This window comes from Rhinolophus ferrumequinum, chromosome 4 (genome assembly GCF_004115265.2).
Source record: "Rhinolophus ferrumequinum isolate MPI-CBG mRhiFer1 chromosome 4, mRhiFer1_v1.p, whole genome shotgun sequence".
NCBI lineage: Eukaryota > Metazoa > Chordata > Mammalia > Chiroptera > Rhinolophidae > Rhinolophus > Rhinolophus ferrumequinum.
The window spans coordinates 97,235,689-97,258,539 of record NC_046287.1 but is presented as its reverse complement, the minus strand read 5'-3'; the positions used below and the strand labels follow the sequence as shown (position 1 = coordinate 97,258,539).

The 22,851-nt window shown below is 37.1% G+C and overlaps 1 protein-coding gene across 1 annotated transcript in view; it reads left to right on the top strand.

Moving 5' to 3' along the window:
* MIPEP (mitochondrial intermediate peptidase) overlaps positions 1–22,851 on the top strand; it is a 174,702-nt gene that overhangs the window by 47,406 nt on the left and 104,445 nt on the right. The gene's annotated exons all lie outside the window — the stretch shown is intronic.

Here is a 22,851-nt window from a genome sequence, read left to right as displayed (position 1 = left end):
ATGAAGATATAGCTGCACATGGGGCAGGTCTTAGCCCATTGGTCAGAATAGTATTCCAGGAACTCCTTTGTAAGTTTTGGCTCAGACAGCAGGAATGAAGTACAGGAGGTTTTGCAGCTCAGTTTGTGCTTTTCCCCTAATATGCAGTGTGCATGAGAGGACCCCAGTAAACAATGGCTGCTAGACTCTGATTATGAATTTGGGCCGAGTTAACCACAAGGAGTCCTTTTTAGCAGGTTTATTCCTTCTTGGGCTTCACAGTTGATAACCATTGTTCAAGCCTGTGCCTAAACCAGTAATTGGAAATTCTTATTCAAAGCAAATCTAGTGACATATTTTTGTAAAGAGAATATCGTATTTTAGTGAAGGACATTTTTCATCGCTCAGCTTTGTTGAAAGCAGTGTGACCCTTTGGAGGTCTTTGTAATGTGCATTGGTTGATAGAGGTTTCTACCAGTCTTGTTGGTTCTTTGAGTGAGAAATCATCAACTATTCCAGGAACACAGTGTAACCTACATAATATCCACCAGGGGATTTAGTGTATTTAATTAAAGTTTCAATACACGTTCTTTTATTTTGCTATTAGCTCAGTAAAAGAACCAGAAAAAGGGATGCAGAAAAGCTTCAGATGGGATTGTAAGAATTGGGTGTTTTAAACATCTGTTTTAAGTTGCTTAAAAGGCAAATGATTGAGTTTGCTTTAAGGTTTCAGTAATCTTGATTGACATAAGTAGGCCGAGAAGCACAGGTAATGGATGAGAAAAGAAAGGGAAAATAGTTTGGGTTTGAGATTAGAAGAGTGGAACACTGTGAAGATTTCTAAATCCTTGTTAAATTCCTCCACTTTCAAGTAAACACTTAATTGTGTGGTTTGACATGAAATCAAAAGTAGAAGGGGCTTTCCTTGATTTGAGGTTTTCTTCAAGTTAACCCCAGGGACTTTTTTTTTTCTTTTATGATAAATATTTCAGATTTATTTCAAGTTTCTTAAATGTCTGCCTAAAGAAAAGAAAGAACCTATTAGAAGTAAGACAAGTCAGACAAGAAATTAATGTGCCAAAGGCTGATCCTTGAAAATAGTTGCGTAAATGACTGATGGTAGTAAATCTTATAGAGCAGCTAATTTTTTTCTTTTTCAAGTTTTAGTGGTAGATTCTTCATGGAAGACTAAAAGTAATTCTTTAAATTATAAAAGTATATTGAAATGATTTTATTTAAAATTAAATTTTATTTTTTAGTAGGCCGTACATTCACATGGTTCAAAAAATCAAAACCAGGTTAGAAAGTATTCATATTGAGACATTTGATCTCACCCTGTCCCTGTTCATAGCAGTTCTCTCTGCCCCTGCCCATCGAGGTAACCATTTTAAAGTTGTGTATCCTTTCAGCATGTGGCTTTTGTTTTTAATGCTTGAGGACTTTATTTCTTTTCTGCCAATAATGAGTTTCAGTGAATCATTATTTATTTTGGTGCTCCTGTGTAAAGCTATCATTGGCAAGTAGAATTCAGTGTTGTCTGTTCCTTGCTAAGGTATATACTCAAAATCTCAAGAGCATTCATGTAACGAAATAGGAATGTTTTGTGTTTTAAACTACTTAGGAAACATTGGACTCTCACAGAAGAATGGTATGGTGGCATTTCAAGAGCATAAAGCCTTCGGTTTGCTATGTGAAATTGTACTCGTATACTTTATTTATTAGTATATGAGTAGTGAGCAGGGTGCTTTCATTTAAAAAAAAATTAACCTTTATTATGAAAACTTTCAAAATAGACAGAGATAGAAAGAATAAATGTAAGTAATCCGCATATTCATCCCCCAGATTGAACAATTACCAAGATTTTACCATATTTCCTTCATCTTTTTCCTTTCCCTTTTTTCCTTTTTTCTTCCTTCTTATTACTAAAATATCTTAAAGTACATCTTAGATCTCATGTCATCTCACTCTTACATATTTATTATGTATCTCTAAAAATTATGGATATTTTCTTACATAAATTCAGTACTGTTATTGCGTAATGAAGTACGTAGCTGTGTGTTGGATCATCTAATACCCAGTCTATATTCATATTTCCTTGATAGTATCAAATCTTGTTTTTCCCAGTTGGCTTGTTGGAACCAGAGTCTGAACAAGGCCTACACATTTCATTTGTTGTTTCTGTCACCTGAGCCTTTCCGTATACCTCATGCCCATACCCAAATTGCCACCTTTTTTATTTTTTCAACTTGTTGAAGAGACCCGGCTATTTGTTCTACAGAATTTCCAAGCTTCTGGGGATTTATCTGGTTGCTTTCTTTTGTTGTCATTTTGCTGGTTCCTTTATTCTCATAATTTCTGTAAGCTGGATGTTAGACCTTTCCCCTTGCTCCTCCCTCCTCATTATTTTTGTTTATTCTGTCTTACTGTTGTGTTTCAGATATGGCTATTAAATCTCACGTATTGATATAATCAAAGACTGAATGAGAGGCTACAAGTAGAGGTCTCACTGCTACCCTAAGATTTGGCTCGAGCCTCTGTGATAGGGTTCTGTCACCATAATGCCATATCAGTGTAATTGTATCTTTTCTCCATAAGGTCAGGCCTGCTGGTTCACTTTCCTACTTTTTTAGAATGATGATGAAATTGTACTCTGTTAACTTTAGTTTTGATTTATGTTAATCATAATTTTCAGTGAACTGTGTAGCTGATCTGTACCATTAGGCAAGTCACTCCCTGATTACCAGAAAGTTTGGGTAGAGCATTTTCTTGCAGAGGTCCAGATGGAACCAAACTGGCAATGGCTGATTCTTTACAAACCGGAGAGAAAACAGATCTTCTTTATTTTCAGGACAATGTAATTACCTGAAAGGTAAACAGGTTTCTAGAATCATTCAGTTCCTTTATTGCTCCCCTACCTTTATTTAACCAGACAAAACAGTAGCTCTCCCTTGGGCTTTCAAGACTAAATATTTCAAAAGGCCATCCAACTATCACATTAAAGTCATGCTTAGATAATTATTCCTGATGCCAAAAACATTCTATCTCATTTTATTTTGATAAAGTTAAAAATAGTTTCTCTGACAGTGTTGTCATATACTGCTTTTTTCACGTCTGCGTTTTCCCGAGCCCACACATGTCCTCTGGCAGGCTGTCTGCATTCTGCCTCGAGCCTGGAAGCATTTGCCATTTGGGGCAAATGTTCTCTCTCACACTTGCTTTAACTTACTGAATACACTGGGGTGAGACTGAAGCCTATGTTTATCTGCAGTTTCAACCGGCATTCGTTGACTACTTAATTGTGTTATATTTTCACTAAGTTCAGTGCCAAGATTTTTGGAAGTAGTGTCCAAGTTCTTTCTTTACCTTCATCCCAGGTGCATCTGAGGTTGAAATAGAACTCTGACTCATCAAGTGTGCTTCATAAATACACAGATACATTGATTTAAAAAAAAAACCCTCAAATTACAACAAATGAAGAATTCTTCATTTGAAAATCTTTCATTGACTGTTTCTGTACTTATTTCAATAATAATTAGTATTCCTGATGAGGATTTTGAGATATTGCTAAATTCTGTTGTTCTTAATAAGAAAAAACCTAATTTATGTCATTTTACCACGTTGATTATAATATATTTAGTTCTTTGAAATTTTGTAGCATATTTTTAACCAGAACAAAGCAGAGCATTTATTAAACTTCATTTAGCAATGATGGTGGATAACAGTAATTTTCTTCCTATTTCTTTCTGAGAAAGAGTACCCAAAGGATTCTTCTGGATTCAAATCAGTAGAACGTATTTACAAAAAATATGTAGTAAAACTGTTGTAAAACTTTAAAAGAGTTTGAGGCAATGAAAAGGATAACAATGAATGTAAATCCTCAAAATATACTTAAATGTGACTATGTTTATGTTGGGCTGTGGCTCTGATATACTTTAAGGTTTACATGTTGCCTGTAGTACTTTTCTATTGTTTTGGGTTCTCTAGATGACAGAGGGAAAGTTCTTACATGTAGTATCTATGCAGATAAAAAAGTTATGGAGAAAGGAGCTGCAGGCAGGTATTCACGGCAACCTTTCAAGAGTCTGGTGCTGTGGCTGCAGACCCGGCTTTTGCATGGGAGCTCAGCCTGTGAAGGTCGTCCTTGTGTTTTAGCTCTGCGGGGGCAGGGGGAGCAGCTGCGTCCTGAGCTGTGGTTGGGTGGTCGTTGGCAGTGGAGCTCAGTGACCTGTGACTGCTGAAATGTCCTGTGTATTATTTCACACTGTGTTGAAGATATAAGCTGAGTATACAAGGCAGGGGGCCGGCAGGGTGGGGCTGGCTGCTGCCTCCTGACAGGTGCGTCATGCAGGACTGTTCCTCAGGGCGCCTCAGACCAGGGCTCAGGGCCTGGCAATACCTTCCAGCTTTTTGAACCTCTTGCAGCCTCCCTGGACCTTTTCCCATTCTGGCTGTTCTTCGGGAAGGGCATTACTTCTCAGAGTCACCGAGGGCGTGGAGGGGCACGCAGGTGTGTGTGATCTCTTTCTTGCTTTTGAGGTGGCTGAGTAAGGTACAAGGTGATCTTTGTTTGATTGAGCTTTTATGCCATATTGGCTTCGATGCCCTGAGCCTTTGCTGCTGCTCATCTAGAATCTTCTAGAATGTCCTCCCGCCTTCTCCAGGGAACTCATCTTTCAAAGTCCACCTCAGATAGCCCCTCCTCTTTGTAGTTCTCCCTGATCCTTACATTCTCATCCTCTCCCTTCTGGCAGGGGAATTAACCACAGCCTCACCTTTGTTCCCACCCTTTGGGCACTGCTCTTCTGCCCTTATCACTTGGGTTACCCGTTCTTTATGGTGACGTCTTACACCCCTTGTCCCTTGGATTACCTATGTTTTAGGGTTGTGTCTTATGCCCCTTATCATTTGGGTTACCCGCTCTTTAAGGTTACGTCTTACTCTTTCTGCATGGAGCAATGATCAGACACATAGTAGATGATCTGGAATGTTTACTGTGTGGACTCACGCTTCTTGCCAGAGTGTCGCTGTAATTTATGGACTGCCCGCTTTTCTCCAGTCACCATGCCAGATTCTTTGTATGCATTTATCTGATCACGAATGGAGCCTGGGAAGTATGATCCCCATTTTCCTGGTGAGGAAATTGAGGCCCCAGCAGGCCAAGTAACTTGTTCAAAGCACCGAAGCAATAAGAGAGAGCCAGGATTTTCACTTCAAACACAGGGCTCTTTCTCCTTGACTGCACTGTAACGAACCTCTTTGAGCCTCAGTTTCCTCAAATAAAATTAAGTAATAATCCTTGTTCCACTTTTCTCACAGAATTATATAAGGAACATGAAAGATTCTTGATGTTATATAAGGAACATCCAATTATATAAGGAACATGAAAGATTCTATAATTTGCTTTGCAAATTATAAAGCCCTAAGCAAATACTGTGTTTCCCCGAAAGTAAGACCTAGCCAGACAATCAGCTCTAATGTGTCTTTTGGAGCAAAAAATTAATGTAAGACCTGACCTTATTTTTCTACAGTATAAGACCTGGTCTCATATAAGGCCGGGTCTTTTATTAATTTTTGCTCCAAAAGACACATTAGAGCTGATTGTCCTGCTAGGTCTTATTTTCAGGGAAACGGTATTATCATCCAGTTAAAAAGATAACCTCAGCTCTTCTATTAGGTTGTTGCAAAAGTAATTGCAGTTTAAAAGGTTAAAAATAATTGCAAAAACCACAATGACTTTTGCACCAACCTAATACTTACTACTTGTAACTTTGGGGAGATTGCTTATCTTCATGTAAAACTTTGTTTTCTTATTGGTAACTTGGGGTGACACTATTGCCTTGTAGGGTTGTTTTTGCTATCAAATGAGATACATATAAAAGGCTTAACCCAGTGTCATAGTGAGCACTCACTGAATGGTAGTTGCTGCTGTCATCATTGGAACTTAGGGATAAGTTTTCATTTTGTAGATGAAATTTAGGGGAAATGAACATATTTACAATATTGAATCTTGTTATGATAACGAATCTTTGCATTCTAGACTGTGTCCTGTTTACCACTGCCAGAATAGTCTTTCTAAAGCATAGCATTCCTTCATTTCTCTCCTCTTTCCAGCTACTAATGGCTGCTATTCCCATGTTGTGTGCCTTCACAGGATATCCAGTAAATGGTGACACAATAAAGGCCTTCAGCTCTGTGCTCCTTCTAAGCACCTAGTGAAATTGACAAAAAGACCATCAACACACCTACATCTGTATATAGCAGTGGAACAGATCAGGAGGGTGAAGTAGAAAATGGGATGGTGTCAGAGTGGGAGTCGATAGCTATTATCTAAGGTTGATAAATCAGTAACGAGAGGGTTAAGTATTTCAGAAGGTGATAGAGATAACCACCAGAGGGACTAAAACAGACTGTTAACGCTCCAAATTACCAGAAAGAAAAAGCAAATGCAGCCCACATAGGCAAAGAAAGAAGGGAAAGGAAGCATTAAAAAAATAGAACAGAATTGCATTGGTAAGAGCAAGGACACTAGGCACTTTCATACCCAGTTGATAGGAATAAAAATTATTACAGTTTTTGTTTGTTTGTTTGTTTTTGCAGGGGGAGAGGATTTGGTAATACCTATTTAACAATTTAAAATGTCACGCTCTTTGCAACGGTGTCATTGACCCTACAGATAGGCTCTGCCATGTGACAAGGGTGTTCCCTGCAGCATTGTTTGTAGGGGAGGTAAACAGCAAGCTGACTTAGTAGGGGCAGAGCCGACCAGTGCAGGGAGGTTAGTTAGCTCTGGGTGCTTTTGGAGAGAAGTTCAAATCAATAAAAACCTGACCTTTTATTATCACCATGTGCAGGCAGTTCCAAACAATGTCACTGTAGGATACTCCCACTAAAGGTTGCAGGCTCTGACCATCCTTGCCTTTTCTGCCCGCACACACCAGGGTAGGAGATCCCTTAAGAAGTTATGGAGATGCTTGTCGTAGATGACTACTTTCATGAGACAGAATGGGAAGGAGTTTTATGTACCCAAATAGACAGTATTTCAAATAATAATTTTGTTAATAAAAGGAAATTGCACTACAGTATGAATGGTATGATTCTATTTGTGTAAAGATACATTTTATATATACATATATATGTTTTATATATATGTGTGTATATAACATATATATGTATGTATGTATATATGTATATATATATAACATTACACATATAATATCTATGTATACATATGTGTATATAATGGGGGTGCCAAAAAAATGTATACACATGATTTGTATTCATCTTTTGTTATTGGTATATATTGAGTATTAACTTTAATCCAGTTTTTTCCTTTCTTAAAATGTGTATACGTACCAGTTAGAATGGCTATCATCAACAGGACAAATAGTAACAAGTGTTGGAGAGGCTGTGGAGAAAAAGGAACGCTCATACATTGTTGGTGGGAATGCAGACTGGTGCAGCCGCTACGGAAGGCAGCATGGAGGTTCCTCAAAAATTAAGAATAGAATTCCCATATGACCCAGCAATCCCTCTTCTGGGTATCTACCCCCAAAATCTGAAAACATTTATCCATAAAGACATGTGCTCCAATGTTTATTGCAGCTTTATTTACAGTGGCCAAGACATGGAAACAACCAAAATGTCCTTCGACAGATGAATGGATAAAGAAGTTGTGGTGTATATATACACAATGGAACACTATTCTGACATAAGATGAAATAAGGCCATTCGCGACAACATGGATGGATCTTGAGATTATTATGCTAAGCGAAATAAGTCAGACAGAAAAAGTCGAGAACCATATGATTTCACTGATATGTGGTATATAAAACTGAAAACAACAAAGGAACAAGACAAATAAATGAAACAAAACCTCATAGACATGATATTGTATGTCAACTATAATTTAATATATATATATACTCACGGGATATGGAGTTCAGCATGGGAATAGAGTCAGTGGAATTGTAATAGATATGTACGATGTCAGAGGGACAATAGATTGGGGGAGGGGGGTCATCACTTTGCGGGAGGTGAAATGTCTAACTATTGCATTGTTTTGTACACCTGAAACTAAGGAGAAAAAAAAAGGAAAAAAAAATGCTTGAAAATAGGAGAGCTTAAACTGAAAAACAAAAAACAAACCCTCATAGACATAGACAATAGTTTGGTGGTTACCAGAGGGTAAGGGGGGAGGGGAGTGGTAGATGAGGGTAAAAGGGATCAAATATATGGTGATGGAAGGAGAACTGACTCTGGGTGGTGAACACACAATGTGATACATAGATGATGTGTTACAGAATTGTACACCTGAAACCTATGTAACTTTACTAACAACTGTCACCCCAATAACCTATAATTTAAAAAATAAACATGTATACATTTTTTTTGGCACCCTCTGTATATGTGTATACATATATTTATGCATTTCTGTATATGCTTACAGGCATTTTCCATATATATACGTACATATATTATATATAATACACATGTAAATCTTTTCACACAAGTAGAATCAGGGTACAGAAAAAATGGTTAATTGTAGTTACCTCTGATGGTGGAAATAGTGAGCCAGGGGATATTATTTGAGTTTTTAAAGCAAAACAAACCAAAAAAAACCCCCAAAACACAAGGATTTTATGTTACTTTATAATACATTTTTTCTTAATCATTTCAAATTGATAGCATTTACCTTTTAACATTCATAATTTTATTTAATATATACGGAGTTAAAGTCATATGGAAAGTCTTATATAAGCTTATGTTCTATACTTACAGTTTTTTCCCTCCAAGCTAAATTGTCTCCCTGGATTTTGCCTGATTACCACATATGGGTGTCATGGGCATTAGGTGAGTCAGTAAATATTTTTAGATTATAGATAGGCTATGTTAGCTTTATTATGTTTCTTGTCTACAAAAATAGTCAAATAAGTTACATGTCTATTATAATCTAAGAGGGTTTAAGTTTAAGATATAAAGGTTCATTTTAGTGAGCGAAAATAGACCTATCAAAATTGACCATCTTAATCATTTTTACATGTACCGTTCAGTGGTATTAAATCCATTCACATTGTCGTGCTGCCGTCACCACCAGCCATCCTCCAACTCTTTTCATCTTGTAAATCTAGACTCTATACCTATTAAACACTGACTCTATTTTCCCCTCCCTCCTGCCCCTGGAAACCACCATTGTACGTTTTGTTTTTATGATTTTGACTACTCTGGATACCTCATGCGAGTGGAATTATGTAGTATTTGTCTTTTTATGACTGGCTTATTTCACTTAGCATAATGTCCTCAAGGTTCATTATCCATGTTGTAGCATATTCCAGAATTCCTTCCTTTTTAAGACTGAATATTATTTCAGTGTGTGTGTGTGTGTGTGTGTGTTTACACACACACACACACACACACCACATTTTGCTTATCTAGGCAATAAAAATAGAACTACCTAATGATCTAGCAATTCCACTTCTGGGTATAAGCCCAAAAGAGTTCAAAGGGGGGTCTCAAAGAGATATTTATACTCCCATAATCAAAGTAGCAATATTCACAACAGCTAAAACACAGAAGCAACCCAAGTTACTTTGATTATGGGTGTGTAAATATCTCTTTGAGACCCCCCTTTGAACTCTTTTGGGCATATACCCAGAAGTGGAATTGCTAGATCATAAGGTAGTTCTATTTTTATTTTTTTGAGGAGCCACCACACCGTTTTCTATGGTAGCCGCACCTTTTTACATGCCTACCGATAGTGCACAAGGGTTCCAATTTCTCCACATCCTCACTAACACTTGTTTTCTGTGTTTTTGACAGTAGACATCCTAATGGTATGTTATCTCATTGTAGTTTTGATTTGCATTTCCCTAATGATTAGTGATATTGAGCATTTTTTCATGTGCTAATTGGCCATTCCTTATATCTTTGGAGAAATGTTTATTCAAGTCCTTTGCCCATTTTTGAATTGGGTTGTTTGTTTTTTGTTGTTGTTGTTGAGGTTTAGTAGTTCTCACATATTCTGGATATTAATTCCTTATCAGCTACATGGTTTGCAAATATTTTTTTCACATTCTATGAGTTGCCTTTTTACTCTGTGGATAGTGTCTCTTAGTGTACAAAATTTTAAAACTTTCATGAGGTCCTATTTTTTTTCTTTTGTTGCCTGTGCCTTTGGTGTCATATCCTAGAAATTACTCTCAAATCCAACACCATGAAGCTTTTGTTCTGTATTTTCTTCTAAGAGTTTTATTGTTTCAGGTCTTACATTTAGGTCTTGAGTCCATTTTGACTTAGTTTTTGTATATGGTATTAGGTAAGAGTCCAACTTCATTCTTTTGTATGTGGCTATCCAGTTTTCCCTGCATCATTCTTTGAAAAGAATGTCCTTTCCCCATGGAATAGTTTTGGCACTCTTGTTGAAATTAATTGTGCTGTTGAATTCTGTTTTCTAGGAATTTTATTGAGTTTTTTTGCATCAATGTTCATAAGGGTTAGTAGTCTGCAGTTTTCTTATAGTGTCTTTGTCTGGCTTTGGTATCAGGGTTATGATGCCCTCATAGAATGAGTTAGGAAATGTTCCCTCCTTTTCAATTTTTTAGAAAAGTTTGAGAAGGATTAGTATTAGTTTTTCTTTATGTTTGGTAGAATTCATCAGTGAAGCCATCATATTGGTAGATTTTTGATTAATGATTCAATCTTCTTACTCTTTATAGGTCTAGTCACATTGTCTATTTCTTTGTGATTTAGTCTTGGTAAGTTTTATGTTTCTAGGAATTTGTCCATTTCATCTAGGTTATCCAATTTTTTTGGTATACAATTGTTCATAGTAATCTCAAAATTTTTTTGTTTGATTTCTGTAGAATCAGTAGTGTCCCCACTTTCATTTCTGATTTTAGTAATTTGAATCTTCTCTCTTTTCTTAGTCCATCTAGCTAAAGGTTTTTCAGTGTTGATCTTTTCAAAGAACCAATTTTTGGTTTCATTGATTTGCTTTATTGTTTTTCTGGTCTCTATTTCATTTATCTCTGCTCTAATCTTCATTATTTCCTTCCATTTGCTAGCTTTGGGTTTAATTTTTTTCCTTGTTCCTTAAGTTGTAAAGTTTGGTTGTTGACTTGAGACCTTTTTTTTTTTTTTAACTTTCATTTATTTTGAGTGTGGTTTTCCAGGACCCATCAGCTCCAAGTCAAATAGTTATTTCAGTTCAGTTGTGGAGGGTGCAGCTCACAGTGGCCCATGTGGGGATAGAACTGGCAACCTTGTTGTTAAGAGCACTGCGCTCTAACCAACTGAGCTAACCCGCCATCCCTATCTATTTTTTTTTTTAATGTAAGCATTTATAGCTATAAAATTCTTCCTTAGCAACACTTGCACTACATCTCATAAGTTTTGGTATGTTATATTTTCATCTTCATTCATTTCTAAGTATTTTCTAATTTCCCTTGTGATTTCTTCTTTGATCCATTGTTTGTTTACAAGTGTGTTGTATAAGTTATACAGTATTGTGATTTTCCAGTTATTTTCATGTTATTGATTTCTTACATCATCCTGTTACAACTTTGAGAAGATAACATTATATGATATCTATGTTTTTAAATTTATTGAGACTTAATTTGTGGCCTAACATATGATCTGTGCTGAAAAATGTCCCATGTGCACTTGAGAAGAATGTGTATGCTATTGCTGGGTGGAGTGTTGCTATTAGATCTAATTGGTTGATTATGCTGTTTATGTCCTCTATTTCCTTGTTTATCTTCTGTATGGTTGTTTTATCCATGATTATGAGTGGGATATTGAAGCTCCAACTATTATTGTAGAACTCTTTTTTTTTTTTTTATTTTTTTTTTTTATCTTTTTTTATTTTTTTTTTTATTTTTTAATTTATTGGGGTGACAATTGTTAGTAGAATTACATAGATTTCAGTTGTGCAATTCTGAATCACATCATCCATAAATCACACTGTGTATTCACCACCCAGAGTCAGTTCCCCTTCCATCACCGTACATTTGATCCCCCTCACCCTCATCCCCCACCCCCCAACCCCCTTACGCTCTGGTAACCACCAAATTACGTTCCCCAGATTAATTTTCAAACCCCGTGGCCATCCTGTGGTCACCGACTGCCCTCCAATCCCCTCACCCTCCCCCCCACCCCCCACTCCCCTGTAGAACTCTTTATTTACCCTTTCATATCTGTCTGCTTCATATATTTTGATAGCCTGTCATTGCGTAAACGTTCTTATTATGTCTATTTGCGGTATTAAACCTTTTATTAACATATGTTCTTCTTTGTCTCTTGATTTAAAGTCTATTTTTTCATATATTAGTATAGCCACTCCTGCTTTTTTTTGGTTGCTATTTGCATGGAATATATTTTCCACCCTTTCATTTTCAACCTGCTTGTATCTTTGGATCTCAGGTGAGTCTTTTGTAGACAGTGTATAGTTGAATCATGTGTTTTTATTCTTCTGCCAATCTCTGTCTTCTGAATGGTGAGTTTAATCCATTTACATTTAATGTGATTATTGATAAGGAGGAACTTACTTCTGTCACTGCTATTTTTTTCTTTATTGCTTATAGCTTTTTATTTCCTCATTTCCTACATCCCTGTCTTCTTTGTGTTTAGTTAATTTTTTTGTAGTGAAATGTTTAAATTTCTTCTTAATTTCCTTCTGTGTATGTTCCGTAGCTATTTTCTTTGTAGTTGCCACAGGGATTACATTTACCATCCTAAAATTATAACATTCTAATTTTAATTCATAGCAGCTTAAGTTCAATAACATACAAGCACTCTGCTCCTATATAGCTCTATCCCCACTCCTTTTAGTTGTCGATGTCACAAAATTACATCTTTGTACATTGTGTACCTCAAAACAAGCTACTAATTTTTACAACTGCATTAGTTTCCTAAATTATCTAGAAAACAAGATTTGGGCTTACAAACCAAAGTTACAGTAATATGAGGTTTTTCATTAATAATTGTTTTTTTTTCCTTTAAATGTGTTAATGTCTTCAATCATGTAGAAAATAAAAAGTATAGTTACAAACCATTGTTACAATAATACAAGCTTTAGTAATTGTCCATGTATTTACCGTTATTGAGATCTTTATTTCTACATACAGTTTTGAGTGCCAGTTTAGTGTTTTTTCAGTTCACCTTGCAGGACTCCCTTGGGCATTTCTTGCAGGGCCAGTCTAAGCTCCCTCAGCTTTTGTTTATTTGGCAATATCTAGATTTCTCCTTCAGTTTTAAAGGGCACTTTTGTCAGATGTAGGATTCTTAGTTGATAATTTTTTTTTTCTTATAGCACTTTGATTATATAGGCCCCCTGTTTCTGGCCTCTAAAATTTCTGATGAAAAATATACAGAAAATCTTATTGAGGATCCTTTGTATGCGTTGATTCACTTCTCTCCTGCTGCTTTCAAGATTTGCCCTTAGTCTTTGGCTTCTGAAGGTTTGATTAGAATGTGTCTTTGTTGTGGATCTCTTTGATTCATTGTTGTTGGAGTTTGCTGAGCTTCTTGGATGTTTAAATTTATGTCTTTTCTAAAATTTGGGAAGTTTTCAGCCATTATTTCTTCAAATATTCTCGCTGAACTTTCTCTGTTTCTTCTCCTTCTGGGACTCCCATGATACGTATGTTGGTCCTTTTAGTGGTGTCCGATAGGTATCTAGGCTCTGTTCACATTGTTCTGTCTTCCCCGACCCCCTGCCTGTTCCTTAGCTTCTATAATTTCTATTTTCTTATCTTCAAGTTCATGGATTCTTTTGTCTTCCTTTAAAACTCTCTAGTGAATTTTTTATTTCAATTATTGTACTTTTCAGCTCCAAAATTTTTTTGTTTGTTTGTTTCTTTTTAGGTTTTCTATCTCTTTAGTGATATTTTCATTTCGTTTTCTCGTCTTTTTTTTTTTTTTTACTTTCTCTTCATCTTTAGTTCTTTGAGCACTTTTAACCTGTTGTTTTAAAGTCTTTGTGTAATATATGTGCCATTAAATCTATTTTAGGATCAGATTCTGTTAACTTAGTTTTTTTCCTTTAGAAAGGGCCATATTTTCCTGTTTCTTTGTATATCTTTGTGATTTATTTGTTGAACACTGGACATTTGAATCTAATTATATGGTAACTATGGAAATGAGATTCTCCCTAGGGTTTGCTTTTTTAAAAATTGTTATTGTTTTGGTTTATTGTTTTTAATTGGTGTAGGTTGTGTCTATGCTGCAGATCAACCTGAGGTGTAAACTTAATGTCCTTTTGTATCTTTTCTGAGCCTTTCCTTGGGCATGCATGGTCACTTTCTGCTTTACTTCATATATGCAGTTGGTTTTCAATGTCCTAGTCTTTTAATGTCTGGCTCCTGAAAGGGGAAAAATGAAAAATGAAGGAGGTAAAAAAGGGTGCTGGTCCTATAAATTTCCTGGAACTTACTTGAGCCAGAGGTGGGAGGAACTTGAAGTAGTGCAGGGAGGTGCAACAATAGTGGCTTGCTTCTTTGTTTGCACCTCTGAGATCAGAAGCAACAGTCAGCAGTCAGAGCACAGATCCCCAATAGTTGGGGAACAGAGTCCTTTTTGCCTACTGTAGTTCCACAAGCTGTGTGTAAGCTGCTCCAGGAACATGTACACATCTGCCTGCTATGTGACTGAGTGTGGGGGTGGGTAGCTGCTACTGTGCTAAGAGCTGAAATTGACCACAATTGACCCACCCTCCAAGCCTTCCCCTGGAAGTTGCCTTCAACCCAGAATTCCAAAGTAGTTACATCAGGCATATTCTACCAGTGTAATTGTTGTCTAGGTGGAAAGACAGATTCCTGATGCTTCCTACTCTACTATCTTCCCCAGAATCCTCTATTCTTTTATTTTTGTATTGGTTTCTATTGTCTGTCAGTAAAAAAGTGAATTGTCTTTTTAAATTGAATTGTCTAGCTAGAGTGCTGTGTAGTTGTTATTTTTATTTATTCATGTTCTGTCTGATTTGAACTTGACCTTTTGATTTTTTTTTTTTTTTTTTTTTTTTGCTTTTATTCTTTAAGGTCAGTTTGGCCTGATTCAATATCGTAACAGATAAGTGAACTATTTATTTTTCACAAAACTGGGTTCTGTTTTAATATTATTTTATTTACCCAAACAAGTATGCTTTGAGTGCTGGTGAGACAAGGTTGCCAACCCCACAAAAGTTACTTTCTAATTATCCACAGTCCTTAGGACGCTCATTCTAATGTGAAAAATCTGGGCTATATAGCCTAAAAACTGGGTCATTTTTAAAGCCATTAATTTAAAATGGTGGCTCATGTATTAGGCCATTTTGGTTATCATTGATAGAAACGCAGTTCAAGCTAACTTAAGCAGAAGAGACCATTGATTGACTCACATAACTGAGATATCTAGGGGTATAGTTTAGAAACATTTGCTGTCAGGGGTATCGGACTCCTCAGATTGGCCAGGCTAAGGTTGCATCCATGTGGCTGCAACTGGGGTGGGGTTATCTAAGTGGTCGGTGCTGTACAAACCACCTAGAAAGGGTTTCCCATGAGGAAGATGGGGTTCTGCAATCAATGGACAATGTGCAGAGGGTGCCACTGAGCTCCTCCTCCTCTTTCCCTATCTCTCCTCCCTCCTCCATCAGCATCACTAATACATATTGAGTACTCACTATTTGCTCTCTTCTAAGAACTTTATTACCTCATTGAACCTTGCAACAGTATCCCTATGTTCTTAGGTGATCACACTGAAGTGTAGTGAAGGGAATAATTTGCTCAGGATCATGCAGTAAGTGGTAGAGTCATGTTTCAGACTGGAGCCTTCCCATTTCAACCTGGTGCTCGTCATTAGGACTCTTTCATCTTTCTAGGTATAGAAACTCTTTTCCCCATTCTATCATTTTAAGAGTACACATCACCACCATAGTAAAGCTATCCCACATCCTAGAAAAAGGCACTTTCTTCCTACCCAAAGTCCCGTCCAGGAAGAGCCCTCAGGTGCGCTGGGCAGAGCGAGAAGCTGCTTCTGCGGGAGATTATGATGACACTGCTGCCCACAGCCCTTTGCTTCTGAGTTCTTCTGGTTTGCCTCTGCTGCTCAGAAGCTCTTTCTGGAACTCGGCTCCTCCAGTCTATCTGGCTCTCTGGACCCAACCCGTTCCTCTGGACTCCTGTGGTTACTTCTTTTCCTTAGATGATCTTGGCTCCACGTCTGAAGCCCACGATGTTGCCCGGGATTGCTCTGGGTGACTGCACTGCACAGGCATCGTCGCCTGGGCGTTCTTGATTCCGTCCCTCTTCTCACCCCCAAGAAAATGTGTCTTGTTCACTTTTGAATATCAACTGTCCTAAAAGTCAAACACAAAGAGCCTTCTGACCAAGCTTTGAATAATAGGAACCATCTGGGCCTGGTGCTTTCTGTTTTGGAAGGTAATTAATTATTGCTTCAACTTCTTTAATCGATATAGGTCTATTCAGATTATCCTTTTCTTCCTGTGTGAGATGGTGGAGTGTGTCTTTGTAGGAACTGATATATTTCATCCAGGTTATTAAATCTGTGAGCATACGAGTAGAGTTGTCATAATATTCTTTTATTTTTCTTTTAATGTCCATAGGATCAGTAGTGATACCCCTCTTTCATTTCTGATATTAGTAATTTGTCTTCTAGCTCTTTCTTTTTTAGTTAACTTGGCTAGAGGTTTATAAATTTTCTTGACATTTTCAAAGAACCAACTTTTGGCTTCATTGATTTTCTTTGTTAATTTCCTGTGTTCAGTTTTATTGACTACCGCTCTATAAAACATTGTTTTTACTTTCATTACTTTGGATTTCATTTGTTCTTTTTCTAGCTTTCTAAGCTAGAAGCTTATTGACTTTAGCTCTTTCTTCTTTTCTAATATATTGAATTAATTATTATAAATGTCTCTCTAAACACTGCTTACCCTGCATCCCACAATTTGGAGAAGTTATATTTTTATTTTATTCAAAATATCTTAAAATTTCCTTTGAGACTTTTTACCCATGTGTTATTTCAGAATGTGTTGCTTACTAACTAAATATGGTGGGATTTTCCAGCTACTTTCTGTAATTGATATGTAGATTAATCCCATTTTGGTCAGAGAGCATACATTGTATGTTCTCTATTCCTTGACATTTGTTAAGGTGTGTTTTATTTTCTAGTGTGTGGCCTGTCTTAGTGAATATTCCATGTGCTGTGAGAAGGTGGACGCCAGTGTTGTTGGATGAAGCAGTCTGTAGATGTCCGTTAGAGCCAGTCGATTGGTGGTGCTGTGGAGTTCACCGGGGTCCTTACTCATTTTCGGCTTGCTGGATGGGTCCATTTCTGATAGATAGATGTCGAAGCCTCCAACTACAATAGTGGATTCATCTACTGAGGGTGCCAAAAAGATGGATACACATTTTAAGAGATGTTATCTAGCTCAAGCAGTAGTTTTCCATAATCAGAAGTGTCTGGACGCTGATGGCAACCACTTTGAGCACCTCTTGTCATTGCAGAAGTCAAATGTGACTTGTATTCATCTTTTGTTATCAGTATATATTGAGTGTTACAATTTTAATAGGTTTTTCTTTTTTTAAAGTACGTATACATTTTCTGGCACCCTCTGTATTTTTCCTTGCAGTTCTATCAATTTTTGCCTCATGTATTTTGACACTCTGCTGTTAGGTGCATGAACATTAAAGATTGTTGGTCCTGGAGAATTGACCCCTTTATCATTACGTGATGCCCCTCTTCACCCCTTTCCTTGGTACCTTCCTTGCTCTGAAGTCTGCTTTGACTGAAATTAATGAAGCTACTCCAAGTTTCTTTTGATTAGTGTCAGCATGGTATATCCTTCTTCATCCCTTTACTTTTAATCTATATGTTTATATTTAAAATGAGTTTTTTGAAGACAGCATATTGTTGAGTCTTGTTTTCTTAATCTACTTTGACGTTCTCTGTATTTTAATTGTTATATTTAAACTATTAATGTTTAAGTGATTAGTGACATAATTAGATAGTATCTACCATATTTGTTACTCTTTTCTATTCATTGTTCTTATTCTTTGTTTTCTTTTTTTTGTCTCCTACTCTTTTTCTGCTTTTTGTGATTTTAATTGAGTATTATATATGATTCCAGTTTTTTGTCTCTCTTTTTTTTAACTTTTTAAAGTAGTTGCCCTAAAGTTTGCAGTATATACTTACAAATAATCTAAGTTTACTTTCATATAAGTTTACTGTCGTATACTGCTTCATGGTTAGTGCAATTACCCAGTTCTTCTTTTCAGTCTCATAATATTTTATTATGTGTTTCACTTATCCGTAAGCTATAATCACCTAGTACATTGGTATTATTTTGAACAAGCTATTATCTGTTAATTATTTAAAAATAAGGAAAAAAATTTATATCTTCATTTATTCCTTCTTTCACACTCTTCCTTTCTTTATATAGATCCAGGTTTCTGACATAAATCATTTTCTTTCTTCCTGAAGAACTTCTTTTAATATTCCTTGCAAGTCAGGTCTACCAGTGAGAAATTTCCTCAGTTTTTTTTTTTTTTTTTTTTTTGTCTGAGAAAGTATTTCTCCACTTTTGAAGGATAATTTTGTTGGATACAGAATTCTAGGTTTGTGGTTTTTAATTTCAACACTTTAAGTATTTCACTTCACACTCTTCTTGCTTGCATGGTTTCTGAAGAAAAGTCTGATGTAATTCTTATCCTTTCTCCTCTATATGTAAGGTGATATTTTTCCCTCTGGCTTCTTTGAAGATTTCTTTTTCTTTGTTTTTTTTATTTCTGCAGCTTAAATATGATATGCCTAAGAGTGTGTGTGTGTGTATGTGTGTATGTGTTTTCCTGCTTGGTGTTCTTTGACCTTCCTGGATCTGTGGTTTGGTGTTTGTCTTTAATTTGGAAAGCTTTCAGCCACTATTACTTAAAACATTTTTTCTGTTTCTTTCTCTTTTTCTTCTCCTTCTGGTATTCCCATTATGTGTACATTATACCATTTGTAATTGTCCCACAATTCTTTGGGTGTTTTCTTCTGTGTTTTTAATTCTGATTTCTCTTTGCATTTCAATTTTGGAAGTTTTCTGTTGGCATTCTTCAAGCTCACTGATGGTTTCCTTGGCTGTATCTAGTCTGTTGATGGGCCCATCAAAGGCACTCTTTATTTCTGTTACAATCTTTTTTGATTTCTTGCATTTCCTTTTGATTCTTTTTTTACAGTTTCTATCTCTTTGCTTACATTACCATGTATTCTTGTGTATTTTCTATTATTCCTTTTGAGACTGTGGCATATTAATCATAGTTGTTTTAAATTCTCAATCTGATAATTCTAATATCTGTGACATATCCGAATCCGGTTTGATGTTTGTTCTGTCTTTTTAAACTGTGTTTTTGTCTTTTAGCGTGACTTGAAATTCCTTGTTGAAAGCTGGACATGATGTACTAGGTAAAGGGAACTGAGATAAATAAATAGGGCTTTAGTGTGAGGTTCTGTGTTTATCTGGCTGGGGGTAGGCTGTGTTTACTTTTTGCAGTAGCTGTGTTATTGGAATCCAAACTTTCCTTTTCTCTGTTGTCTTTGGGTTTCTCTGGAGACTTAAATATGGTCTGAGCTGAGCAGTTCTTTCAGTTGTATCCCCCTGTCATTTTGCAGGAGCCGTATTGATGTGGTGGTGACATGCGGGGAAGGGATGCATTCTAAAGTCCTGTCATTAGTTCTCAGTCTGTTAGTGAGTCTGTGCCCTTGGCTATGACTCACAAGTGCTTTTCAGTTCCCCTCCCCTGCTTTGATGAGACAGGAAAGCTAAAGGGGTCTCCATTTAGATATTTTCCTTCCCCCAGGTAGGTTAGGCTCTGCTAAGATAGTCTCTTTTGAGAGCAGGCCTAGTGGTTAGGGGAGAGGCCTAAGAGGGTAAGGGGAGAGGGGGTGGTAAAAGAGGGTAAAGGAGGTCACATATACGGTGATGGAAGGAGAACTGACTCTGGGTGGTGAGCACACAATGCGATATATAGATGATGTATTATAGAAATGTATACTTGAAGCCTATGTAATTTTACTAACCAATGTCACCCCAATAAATTTAATAATAAAAATAAAAAGGAATAACAGGATGTTCTGTTGTATTTCGTAATGGCCGCTTTTTCCTTCCCCCTGCTGGAAACGGGGGAGGAATTTTTCTTGATCTTACCTGTGAGAACCTGGTACGGCTCCTTGAGGTAAAACTCATAAAGGGGTGGGGCTCCCCCCTTAAACTGGGTCTCCTGGCGTTTTTAACTCTCAGACTGTCCATACTGGGGAATCGTGTGTGTTGTGATTATCTGTATCCGCCTGCCTGCCTTTCTGGTTTTAGTGATTTGTTCTGTGACCTCCATTCTCTGTGGGATATACAAAGAGTCACTGATTTTCAGTTTGTCCTGCTTTTCACTTGCTAGGATGGAGTAATGCCTCACAGACTCCTTCCATGCCAAACCAGAAACCAGAGACGTTGAGTATTTCCTTTTTTACACTGTATTTTCTCCCCTTTTTCCATGATATCCCTTTCTTTTGATTCTCTAACAGCTCTAACCTTTCTTCTGTCTTCCTTTCCACCCTTCGTCTTGGGAGTTCGAGGATCCTCCTCTCACCCCACGTCACCCTTCCCTGAGGACCATCTCCTTCCACAGCTTTAGCTCACACGTGAACGACAGTCTCTTCAGACTCATTGTCCTCAGTGCCTGACATCCTGTGGGCACCTCAAAATCAGTGTCTCCAGGCTGAATTTATTTTTTGTGAGCCCTCCATCCTTATCCCATAATTGCACCACACCCTTCTTTCTTCTCCCACAAACACACCCTTCCTCCTTTTTTCCTTGTTTTGTGTTCACTGCTTTGCTGAAATGCCTCTGTGATTCTGTCTACCCATTTGCTTATGCCAGAAACCTGCTTCTAGACTGTTCTTTCTCACTCACCGTCCAAATCCAATCACTTAATACAGTCCTGAAACGTTTTCATCTAAAAGAAAAATTCAAATCTGCCTCCTCATCCTTGACCCCACTGCTGTTGCCCTCATTCAGACGCTTAGTTTACCACGCTGTCCTACCACTCCCGCATCCCGCCCTCCACGCTGTCAACCTCGCAGCATCCAGGAAAGCATCAGATTGTTCTCTCTTGACTACAGAAGTGACCGCCCACGTCTCCTGATCTGTAACTAACCCACTGAGGATGTGGACATAAAACTATTAGAAATTCTGTTTAGATTTATTTCCCTTGATCTCACTTCATAAAAATGTTTCTTTCTTGTTTTGAAATGTAGAACAAGAGCACATGCATATAATTTATACATATATTAAAATTGAATACTCAAAAATTATTTTATTGCTAAGGGTACATAATCCCAAACTTGAGAGACCATGGGTCTGCAATATAAAATCCCACTTCCTTAGGTTGGTGTCATAGGTCCTCAGTTGTCTGGACCTGACCACTTGTGTCCAGGCTTCTCTCCGTCCCTTTTCCCATTTATCCCCGGCATCATGAAAGCTCCTATTTAACCACCTGCTTGCTAGAAGTTACCAGGCTATTTCATGCCTTCTTCCTCTCATCACACTGCTGCTTCTCCCTGGAATTTCCTTCTTCCTTCTCCCTTCACTCATCCCTCATTCCCACCCCACCCAGCAAACTCCTGCTTCTTAATTTCTTTCTGGGATCCCCTCCCTGTTCCTACCCCAACGAGTAAAGTCATCATGCTCTCTTGCTGTCCCACTGGGCAGTGCTCCTTCACTGGTTCCTTCAGCAGTGTCTACTGAGCTCCTACTGTGCCCGCTGTTGTAGGCTCAGGAGACGTGTAGTCAGTTCACTTCTCTGCTCCTTCACAGAGCTCCTTAGACAGACTCTTCCCGTTCCTCACCTGCAGCATCTGGCTGGCGTGTCCTCCGTGGCCTGCACGAGCGAATGAATCAGTGAGGGACGGCACTGGGCCACTCCCGTCCCTCTCAGCACTGAGATTCTGTTTTTCTAAAAAGTTGATCAGAAACTCAGTGGTCAGTTTGTGGATTTCTATAGCCAAAATCTCACTTGTGGTGCAGTGTATGCTCACACACTAAATCCAAGCACCCATTTAGTAATAAGCATAAGTTTGTGTATATTTTATATGTGTGTTTTGTTAATCCCAGTAAGTGGAAATAGAATAAGTACCTACTATTATTCTAGAGTCATTCATTCTGCCTGTGGTTATAAAGTTTGGCCTGACTTAATGACTCATAAATGAACATTTACATCACATCTTCTGGATGTACTTTGGTTTATGTTGGAATAGGACATAAAAAAGTTGTTTTTGGATGAAGAATAATTAACCTTGCCAGTATGCTGTCCTTCGTTTAAGATATATAATGAAAAAACAGATAAATTAAGATCTAATTGTTTATATTACAGAGATTTTTCCATTTGAAATATTTTACCAGATGTGAATGTCAAGTTCGCTTGGTGTGCCTCAGGATTTGTGTTTGTTTAATATGTATGTGATACAAGTCACAATTTTTAAAGAATATAGCACATTTCATAAAGTGAGTTTTACCCTTATAGCTCAAACTGGTCAGCTTTTGTACATAAACATGTATGAAATAAAAATTGTGTGTAATGTCAACTAACTCAACTAAGTAGAGTTAGTGAGAGACTGAATGATTTGAGAAGAATGAAGATTAGGGAATGGCTGTTGACCTTAATTACCAGTGTTACTCTTACTCCTGGTAATAATTAGACTGCTTTTCTTCTGAAGAAAACTGAGTCTGAAATTCCCTTAAAAGATAGAAATACACCGTTATGTTTCAATCCTTTTTAAGTTACTGCGATCCTAAATTTTAAATGAAAAGCTATCTGAATTTACCTTGGGAAATTGAATTAAACAAAAATG